At 48.9% G+C, this 9,549-nt stretch overlaps 1 pseudogene; it reads right to left on the bottom strand.

Moving 5' to 3' along the window:
* Positions 1-2,732: 2,732 nt before the first annotated feature.
* On the bottom strand, positions 2,733-8,545 carry LOC136466527 (probable GPI-anchored adhesin-like protein PGA55; annotated as a pseudogene).
* Between the last annotated feature and the right edge of the window lie 1,004 nt (positions 8,546-9,549).

The following is a 9,549-nucleotide window of genomic DNA, read 5'->3' as shown; positions in this document are numbered from 1 at the left end:
GCGACCCAGGCTTCACGGAAAACGAGAAAATTTTCCGCAACATGCGAGCTAGCATATGGCGATGGTGTTACATCGCGTGGACGATGTTGTTTGGTTGCCGAGCTGTGTTCATCACACGTCAATTGGGTCCCCTATGTTCACGTCGTGCACCACGAGAGCCAGGCTAGGACTACGGTTTTGCATCACGGGCTTAGGTAAGGCATCCAATTACAACGGACTGCTTGCATACTACCCCAACCAATTATACCCATAAGCAATGAACAAGTGAAGGCACGCGTAGCATGCCACTTATACACGTCACAATACTTTGGTTTTTACATTGATTTTCTTGCTTTACTTGAGTCCTAGAATTTTTGGCAGTGAAGGCTAAAAAATCCACTCTAGCAGGCTACCTATTTGGCCACATAAATTTGTTAGCCCCTACTTCTCTCCAACTACCTACTTCTATTGGCCCAACACATGAGCACCTAAAATTCTTTTCCGCCATTTGCAACACGTGCTCGTCCGTCGTGGCTCGTGCATGGCTTCACCCCTGCTGTTACCCCAAGGAAGCCCGCTGTCGTGCCCTTCCTAGACGTTGACGGTGACGTCTCAAAGCTAATGGCGGATGGATCCGGCCACCCCTAGCCGTTCCTTGCCTCCAAGACCGCCGCACGGCTCCTCGCCGCATCTTCCCTGGCCGCTCGTCATCTTCCCTGCCTGGAGCCCATGTCCTACTCCCCAGCCATAGGGAGCACTCGACGACCGATTCCGGCGAGGGCAGATCCGGCGCTTCCACGGTGGTGTGGACCAAGGTTTTCATTATCGGAAATAAAAATTTATCGGAGGTCATGGATAAATAGGATAAGCAAGATATATCGGAAATATCGGACCAAGTTAAAAAAAAATCAAATTGTTTTGAAAAAAATCCATAGAATTTGACTTGAAACTATTCCTAAGCTATTAAACATCACTTGTTCACAGATAAAAACAAGAATAAAACATTATTGTGTGGGATTGTCGCACGGCTGAATTTGGGCTGTCTGTGTGGAAGCAGGAAAGAAGGAAAAAAATTTGGCCGATGTCAAATTTTATCGGACCCTTAGGATAGAAAGGAAATTTCGAAATTTTCCGTAAATTTCGGCCGATAAAAAAAACCTTGGTGTGGACGCGCAACGGCAGCCCTCTCCCCCGAGCGCTCGAGATGGCGATGAGAGAAGGAAGAAGACATGTGGGTCCACATGTCATTGACTTTAGAATGAACTTGATGGCTATGGTTTAGATAGTATTGCTAGAGTTGGAAGAAAAAAAAAAGATAGTATCAAAATAGATGGCTATCAAACGTGCAAGTAGGGGTCTGTTTTAGATAGCATTAGAGATGTTCTTATGCTGAGAGAATGGCTGTAAATATGTCGACCATCCGTATACTTCTCCCCTTCATCTTGAGAAATTTGAGCGCATGGCCCCACACAGCAAAGCATAGATGGCACTGCACGGACCCGAAAAAATTAGGTGGATATAATATGCATCACTTGTATACAAATAAAATAATCAAACGTTTATGATCTTTCTCTATCTACTTTTTTTTTTGTTGCCTCTCCTCTGGATACAGCCGTAGTATCTGTCCGTACATACGCACGCCCACTCAACACACGCACACTAATCACACTACCCGTGTACAAACAAACCTACAACTATACTCAGATCTACAAGGTCGCGTCCTTGTCGAGATCACCGAAATCCACCGATTCCGTAGGCGACGAGCACGTTACGATCCCATTGTGACACCACGCGAAGGACGGAATTTATTTGAGGACATACCCAGTACCAGAGTTGCGATCCTCAGGGTCGAACTCTGGCGGGCCAGCTCTCACACCGGACAAGCTAGCCACTGAGCTACGCGCTCGCTCTCTTTCTCTATCTACTTGTATGGATCCGTGATTGACTCGCCCCTTATAGAACCACGAGTCTGATGTGTGCTGTTGGATCACCAGACGAGGTCTACAACATGTATACAGAAGAGGCCGGTGCATTTTGTATACAGAAGAGCACCGTTTGTACACGTCATGCGTGCATGCAGGGCCCCACATGTCAGGGAGGCAGAGCCTCCTCCAACATGCGCATGCTTGTCACGTGACCCGCACCAGCGGCGGCCTGATCACTTTTTTTTGTCAGATACTAATAATGCAACGGAAATAAAATAATACCATAATATACCAACGACGGCGCTGAGATGCGGATGCCGGTGCTGCCGCGCGGGCCGCCGCGTTGTTCATGGCGCCGGTGGCAGGGTGGCGGCGGAGGGCACGACGTAGGGGTTGTAGCAGCCCGATCCGCCCCTCCCGCTCGGCCTCCGTCTCGTGGAGCGCGAGCAGCATGCCGGTCATGGTCACCGGCTCGCACCCCGCTTCGATCCCCACGGCTCCTGCGGCGTGGGGCCGAGATGCGGAGGGCCGGAGGCAGTGCCGCCGCAGAGACCCATCGCGTTGACTGCCGCGCCGATCATGGCGCCGGCGGCGGGGCGGCGAAGCAGGGCGCGGTGTAGCTGCGGTGGCGGCCCAAGACTCCAAGAGGCAATCGTACGAGCGAGTGGCGTCAGACGGTGCGGGTGTGGCCCCACCTATCGGTGCAGTAAAAATCGCGCCCGGGCCCCGGGGTGAAGGAGTCGGGGTGGTCATGAATCGCGCGGCACGCGGTGATTAGCCGGCTGGACGAAAACTATCGCTGCTTTTTAGCCGTTGAGACCGAGAGCCTTGTATTGTAGTAGTATAGTAGCAGTACTACTACTCCATTAATTATGCAACTGCAGCAGAGATTAAACCTGTTAATTACAGTTGAGCCCTCCCTCTTCAGTCCCCTCTGCTACCATGCATAAACCCTGTTTCTCGAGTATATAAAAACGCAACATTATGGATCTGTTTTTTTTTTTTTGCAACATCCCATTTTTTTAACTGCTATATAAGTAGTATATATACTCTATAAATTAGTGCGTCTGAATAATATCAATCAGCTGATCAGCAGCAGCTGAAGTGAGGCCAGCTACATCAACCTCAGCTGCTGCGGCTGCCTGCCACCTTGATACGGCGCGCAGAAAAGCTCCATCTGCGGCGGCCGTGGTGGCGACGGCAACGCCGGGGGTGCAAGCATGCCCATCGGCCGCAGCGATGACGAAATGCCGTGCCAAGCCGCTGCCGCCGCCGACACGGACGCCGGGGAAGGCGTAGCGTCCGGCCTCGCCTGGTACTGCGACACATGGTACTGCCACATCTGCTGCTGCTGTTGCTGCGGCATGAGTTGCTGCAGCTGCTTCATCATCATCGCCGACGAAGTCGCGGCGGGGAGGCTGGCGCGCGGGCCGTACCCAGGGCTGCACACGTACTGTTGTGGCATCTGCGAGTCCACCCAGAGACGAGACAAGATGCCATCGGTCAGACGCCATTTGAATTGAACCGCAACGCAATGCAGAAACCAAGAAACCAGAAGCAATGGTGCAGTGATGAGTGATGACAGGAAAAAAAAAACTACCTGCTGAAGCGCCGCGGCGTGTCCCAGACTCCCCCTGCTGTAAGGGACGTGCGGGAACGGGTACGGCGTCGCGTCCCGCGGCGGCGGCCGCGGCGCCATCTGATGGTGCAGGTACTGGACATGCTGTGCCGTCGCCGGTAGCGCCGACGATGCCGTGGCGGGCAGGTTCTGCCAGGAACCACCACTGACCTGAAACATGCAGCGGCACAGCAACGGCTTCGGTTAGACAAGAGTTCAGAGCAGCTCAGTTACTGGTAGCAGCTTTCACAAACATGATCAACGGTAGCCAAGCTCTAGTGTCTGTTGCGCTCACAATCTTCTGTCGGCTGGCGCCCACGTCGCAGATGCCAGTCGACGACTGCTGGTGAGCCGGGACGCGCACGTCGAAGTGCACCGTGTAGAACTTCTGGTCCCGCGCGGCGGCGGTGGCCTTGTGCGAGGGGGTGAAGCCACCGTTCGGAGGCCTCGAGCAGCGGGCGAGGGGTCTCTCCTCAGGCTTCGCTTGGATTTGTGACGAAGAAGCGGTGGCCTTCTCCTTGTTCACGTGCATCTGGATCACATGGCTCACGTACACATGGGTGATGCTTCTCTTCCATGCCTTTGGCGCACCCACGTTTTTCACCAGAGGGTGCTGCAGACAACAGTGTTGCATCCGTCAGCTAGATAAAAAAATATTCAGTTTTCTCAGGAGCTTGGCCAAAACTGTTTTGGATTAGATGAATTTTAGCGATCAACCAGATGATATTTCTGTTGCATTTGCTGAATAAGCAAGTTAAGAACGTAGGCAAAGAATGAAGTAGATAGCACCTGCCTTGTTCTGATTTCCAGGTGCGGTGAAGTTTGTGGATTCAGAAATTGTATTGGCGCGAGCTGCCAGTTTGCTTGAAGAGGGCCTGGGAACAGTCATACATTTGTCATCTTCTTAAAAACCCAACTAATAATGTCTTCATAGGAAAAGAAAATATGTAACTAGTTTAAACAGAAACTTACTTTATTAAGTACCCAGCTGGGGTACAAGGCAATGGAGTCTGAACCAGAGGTGCAATTTCTGATAGAAGTAGTAGCAACATATTAGCAAATAAGTAACAAAAAAAAGTTTTTAGTCTAATGAACTTCAGCTGTTCTGGCGTTCTAGATTTGTAGGAGTACCTTTTGCACTGTTGTTCTTGGCATTTTCCCTCTCATGTGGCACACCCTCAGATTTATCAGAATTTACCTGTAGAAAAAACATATTTGAGGGAACCATGAAGCATTAGGACCAAATGAAGGTGTAGTTACACCTGTACTTTCAGAAAGATAACAGTACAGTACCGGCCAAAGAGGAGCCTCTGGCTTCTGTGCAGGGTGACATTTGCTATCATCAAACTGCACTTTCCGCTGCTTTTGCGTGCTACAAACAGAAATAAACATGAGAATGCAGTTTAAAAAGGACAAGATTAGCGACCAAAGGGCTTCCATGAGCAGTTCTCTACCTGTTATTGGAGGTGTCTTTAGATGGGCTTGGCAAATTCACAGCAGTTCCCATAGAAAGGTCCTGTATTTGCTCGGTTGCTGACAAAGGTGGGGTTTTGTTGCTGGATTGATCTGTAGTGCCAGCCACTGGATTTACATTTGGAACGATATTCGTTTGTTCCACCACTTTATCTATGCAGGCACTTTGGTTAGCCAGTTCGTTAGCAGCACTTGGCAGTACGACTGTTTGGTCACCCTCCTTAGTAGGTCCTGCATGGGCAATCACACAAGGACTATGAAAAAAGGGTGTACCCAGTGCACAGCTCTGTGCGGGGTCTGGGGAAGGGTGTTAGTGGCAAGCGTTACCCTCGCCTGTGCAATGCGAGGAGACCGCGACTCGAACCCGGGACCTTCCGGTCACAGGCGGTAAGACTCTACCGCTTGCACCAGGCCTGCCCTTCACACAAGGACTATGAACATATTCTAAAATCACAATACTTCCTTTTTAGTATGATAATCAGAAAAGACAAGAGTGCAGACAAACCTTTTGAATAAGAAGTTGAAGCAACATTTGTGTTTGAACTATCTGCTATAGCCTTGTCGGCTGTGAGCTCACTATGAAAGGGTACTTGAGATAGAGACAGCAAAACATCAGCAATTGCTTCCTCTTGTTCTGTAAACAACTGTAAACAGAATGTGCATCTCACTACCAGTTTTCAGTTTCGCGTCAAGAGAAAACAGAGGAAATTGTAGAAGCAGAAAAGTATTTACAGAGCTTCCATTGGATCTTGTTTCCTGGTCTACAAATGAAATTTGAGCACTGATAGCCGAAAGATGACGCCTCTTTTTGACATGACGTGATGATGCAGAAGCAAATCGACCGGCTCGCTTGTTTATGGCTGAAAGTAGGATGCCAAAAGTTGATATATCATCTAAGCTTAAAACCCACAAATGAAACTACTCATCCAATATGCCATCCTCACAACTCAGAATCAACTGCTTCCTATTAATTAATTACACGATGCCATCTGTGGATAAAGCAGAACACTTGGAAAGAAATTCAAGTACCCACAAACACATAACCACAAAGGTTTCAGGTGATCACTATCAATTGTTCCCTGTCTAACAATAACAACATTAACAAGTTTCTCCAACCCAGCGTTTAACCATATTGTTAACTTCAATTTTAGTTCACAAAAAATGTCAACTTAAAATTAATGGTATTATTTGTCGAGTATACTGTAATTAAAAAATAACAATGGACGAGGAAGCCGAATTCCTTTGCTCTGACCATGCGGAAGAATAAATAGTGCGGTTAATTGGTACCTGATCTTAATTTTCTTGGAACTGGAGGATCGACAGCATCACACCGCTCAGCCACCTTTGAAATAGAAAGAATGAGCTCAAAGATGCGCATAACGAACAGAAATCAAATGATTGAACACGGACATGGTAAAAGGCAGGAAAGATACCTTCCCAAGGGTCCTCACTCTTTTCCAACTAACCAGGCCGCTGAAGCTGGCTGTAGACAGCGAGCAGAGTACTGCATCATCACAGACCTGATCAGAACCCCCCGCCTCTACCTTGCTGTTCATGTTGCCGTTGCTTGATCTCCACTTGAAGGTCTTAGCCTTCAGTTTCTTCTGCCTCAATGCTGCCTTGTGATCTCCACCTTTTCTCTCCTTCCCGTTACAACCTGGAGACAAACAATATGCAACAGCAATTAGCGTTACAAATCATGGCGCGGTAATTTAACGGTTAAAACAGCTAGGCACAGTTTTACAAATTGCTTTTCTATAAAAACAAACGAAAGGGACAGTTGATGTCATCTGATCTTTTGGAAATGATCGTAATCTGAAAAGTTCAGAATCAAAAAACTTTTACACTAATAAAAAAACTCGAAAGCAGTACATACAGCGGATCACGCAGGGGAAAAAACTATATGATCGCGGTGCCAAAAATCATTGAAACAATTTAAAAAGATTTTTTTGGAACGACAATGCCAAAAATCTGAAAAGTTGGAGAGAAGAGCTCTAAAGGCTCCATGTGTTGACGATTCATCAGGCAGCATGGATCCATGTTCCATGAGGGGAGCCACAAGCAGCATCTGTGAATAGGACAAGAAGCTGAAAACGAAGGCTTTCAAGGGTCGCCTTGCGTGCATATCTATCTACACGTAGGCATGACAAGCGAGCGTTACGACACAAGCCAGCCAGCCAGCCAGCCAGCATCACTGTATCTCGGGAAATTTCTTCACGAAAAACTTCACCCAAACGAACCATCCAAAACCAGGAAAAATCTGGCCCGCTCCACAGCAAACAAAGGGCTTCTTGTGGCTAGGAGATCACTAGGAACACAGGTCACCACGTCAGGGCGAAAGGAGCACAGGTCATGAACTCAAGATGGCAAGCTCCATCCATCTTACAGTTAACTTTAACTTCCCAAAATTTAAGTTCATTGAAATTTTAGATCATCTAAGAGCGAGGAAATTTGAGAAATTCAGTTAGTACTAGTAGTGGCTAGTAGACAAATGCTGTGGTGGTCTCCAGCACGACCCCTAGTACATGATAGTCTGCAGAGTCATAGATAGCTCACAATCCGGTTCAGTCTTGTCTGAAGCCTGAACCAATAATAAAAAGGAGGAGATTTCTCGCAGGGGAAAAAGAAGAGAGAGATATAGTAGGACCTTTAAAACCAATCACAAGAACACACGCTATATCAAGGTGGTCAGTGGGCCCAGCTAGCGTCCCCACCGGGTGAGGAAAAGAGACCAGAAAAGTTTCGATCTTTTGAGGAGGAGCGCGCATTAGGAGAAAGATAAGGGGCATTTTGGGGACGACGACTACAGAGATGGAACAACCGCCGGGTTAGTGCACTGTGACCATCTGCTTCTGCTCTGAACATCGGTCGGCCGGAGAGAGACGGATAGAGAGAGAGAGAAGCACCAATGGAACAGCAAACAACGCGACACAACACAACACATACCAGCGGCAGCAGTTAGGAGGAGACGAGGTGGAGGAGGTGGAGCCACTCCCTATCGCGTGTCTCCTTGCGAGCTGCTGACGCCCAACCTCCGGCTTCTGTTTCTCCCTCTTCCCCATATCGACCACCCAGAAAGGTTCACTCACCGCTAGCTAGTCCTAGGCTAGTCTATCTCCAAAAAATCTCACAGTGCTCTCTCTCTCTCTCTGTTGTCTTCACTCTACACGGACTCGGGGAGAAGGAATGCAGCGAGAAGAGGAGGAGGAGGAGAGGAGATGAGGCATGGACGGATAGACATGCACATGCTTAAACTTTAGGGCAAAGTGAACGGCAGCTATCTATAGGACTGCTGTGACTGGGACAAGGAGACAAGCATCCAGAGCCCAGCGGCAGGGAAAAGATAGGATAGATAGGAGGAAGAAAAGAAAAAAAACATGCTGCTGGCTGCTGCTGCTTGGTCAGTTGGTCCTATGATGAATGCAGGGGAATCAGATGCCGGGAAAGTGTGATGAGGGATTGCAAAAGGCAGCAGGCTGGGCGAAATGGAAGGAAAGCGGACGGACGGGGAATTTCTTTTATTTTCTGTGGTGGTGTTTGCTGCCTGAAAACGATTCATGAATCATGGATCTTTATTAGACGACCCACCCCCCCCCCCCCCCCCCCCCCCCCCACACAAGAATCTAAAAAGGAGAGGGAGTGCATTTCTAAACCTTTATCCAGATCCAAAATATAAAATCTTTTTGTTTCCCACACAAGAATCTAAAAAGGAGAGGCAGAAAAGAGGCAAAACAAAATCAGATTTTTTTTTGTTTCTTTCTTTCTTCAAGGATCAGATGATGATAGCTTCTAGTATTAACTACACGCCCATATCTTTACCCAACCAGAAGGAAGGAGACGATAGATGCTAGCTTTACTACTAGTTGGGAGGACAGAGTTCATCATATCTTGGGGATCGTTACATTTATTTAACACCAGAAATGGTTGGTTCGGCAGATTACATAGTAACCGCCGAAATAATCCTGGTCCTGGGCCGGGAGAGGAGATGCCCGAGGTCCCCATCTCATGATTCCAGGCATGCAACAAAGCTCGAGTAACTAAAAAAAATCACAAAACAAGACGAGAAAACAGGAGCAAAACTGAAGTGATAAGATAACAGCAAGAACCCAAGAAAAGGAAAGGAGACGGCTGCGCCTGCGACTGCGAGAGAGAACCGTCGCTTGGAATCCGCAGGCCGCAGCCATAAAACCGTAACGTAACGTAACACAGCATCGCAAGAAACATAGCAGAGCAGAGTCGTCGTTGCAGGAGAAGACGCGACGCGGCGCAGAGCAAAAGCCCGAAAAACCGGAGCTTTCCGCACACAATCCTCCAAAAGCTGGAAACGCACGGTCGCACGGAAACGGAACGGGAGCGCACGGGGCTTACCTCCGATCTGCATCTCCTCGACTCGAGTGGTTGCCGCAGCAGCGACGGCGGCGGCGTAGGAGGGGAGGGAGCAAGCACGGGCGTCCGGCGGCGCGGGAGGGCGCGAGCGGCATGCGACGCCGAGAGCCGCGCGCGGGTGGGGTGGGGGCGGCGGTTGGGTGCTCTGCGGGAGAGGATGAGATGGAA

This window comes from Miscanthus floridulus, chromosome 7, assembly GCF_019320115.1.
Source record: "Miscanthus floridulus cultivar M001 chromosome 7, ASM1932011v1, whole genome shotgun sequence".
NCBI classification, from domain to species: domain Eukaryota; kingdom Viridiplantae; phylum Streptophyta; class Magnoliopsida; order Poales; family Poaceae; genus Miscanthus; species Miscanthus floridulus.
Note: the sequence above shows the minus strand (reverse complement) of the source record. Positions and strands in the feature narration are given on the sequence as shown.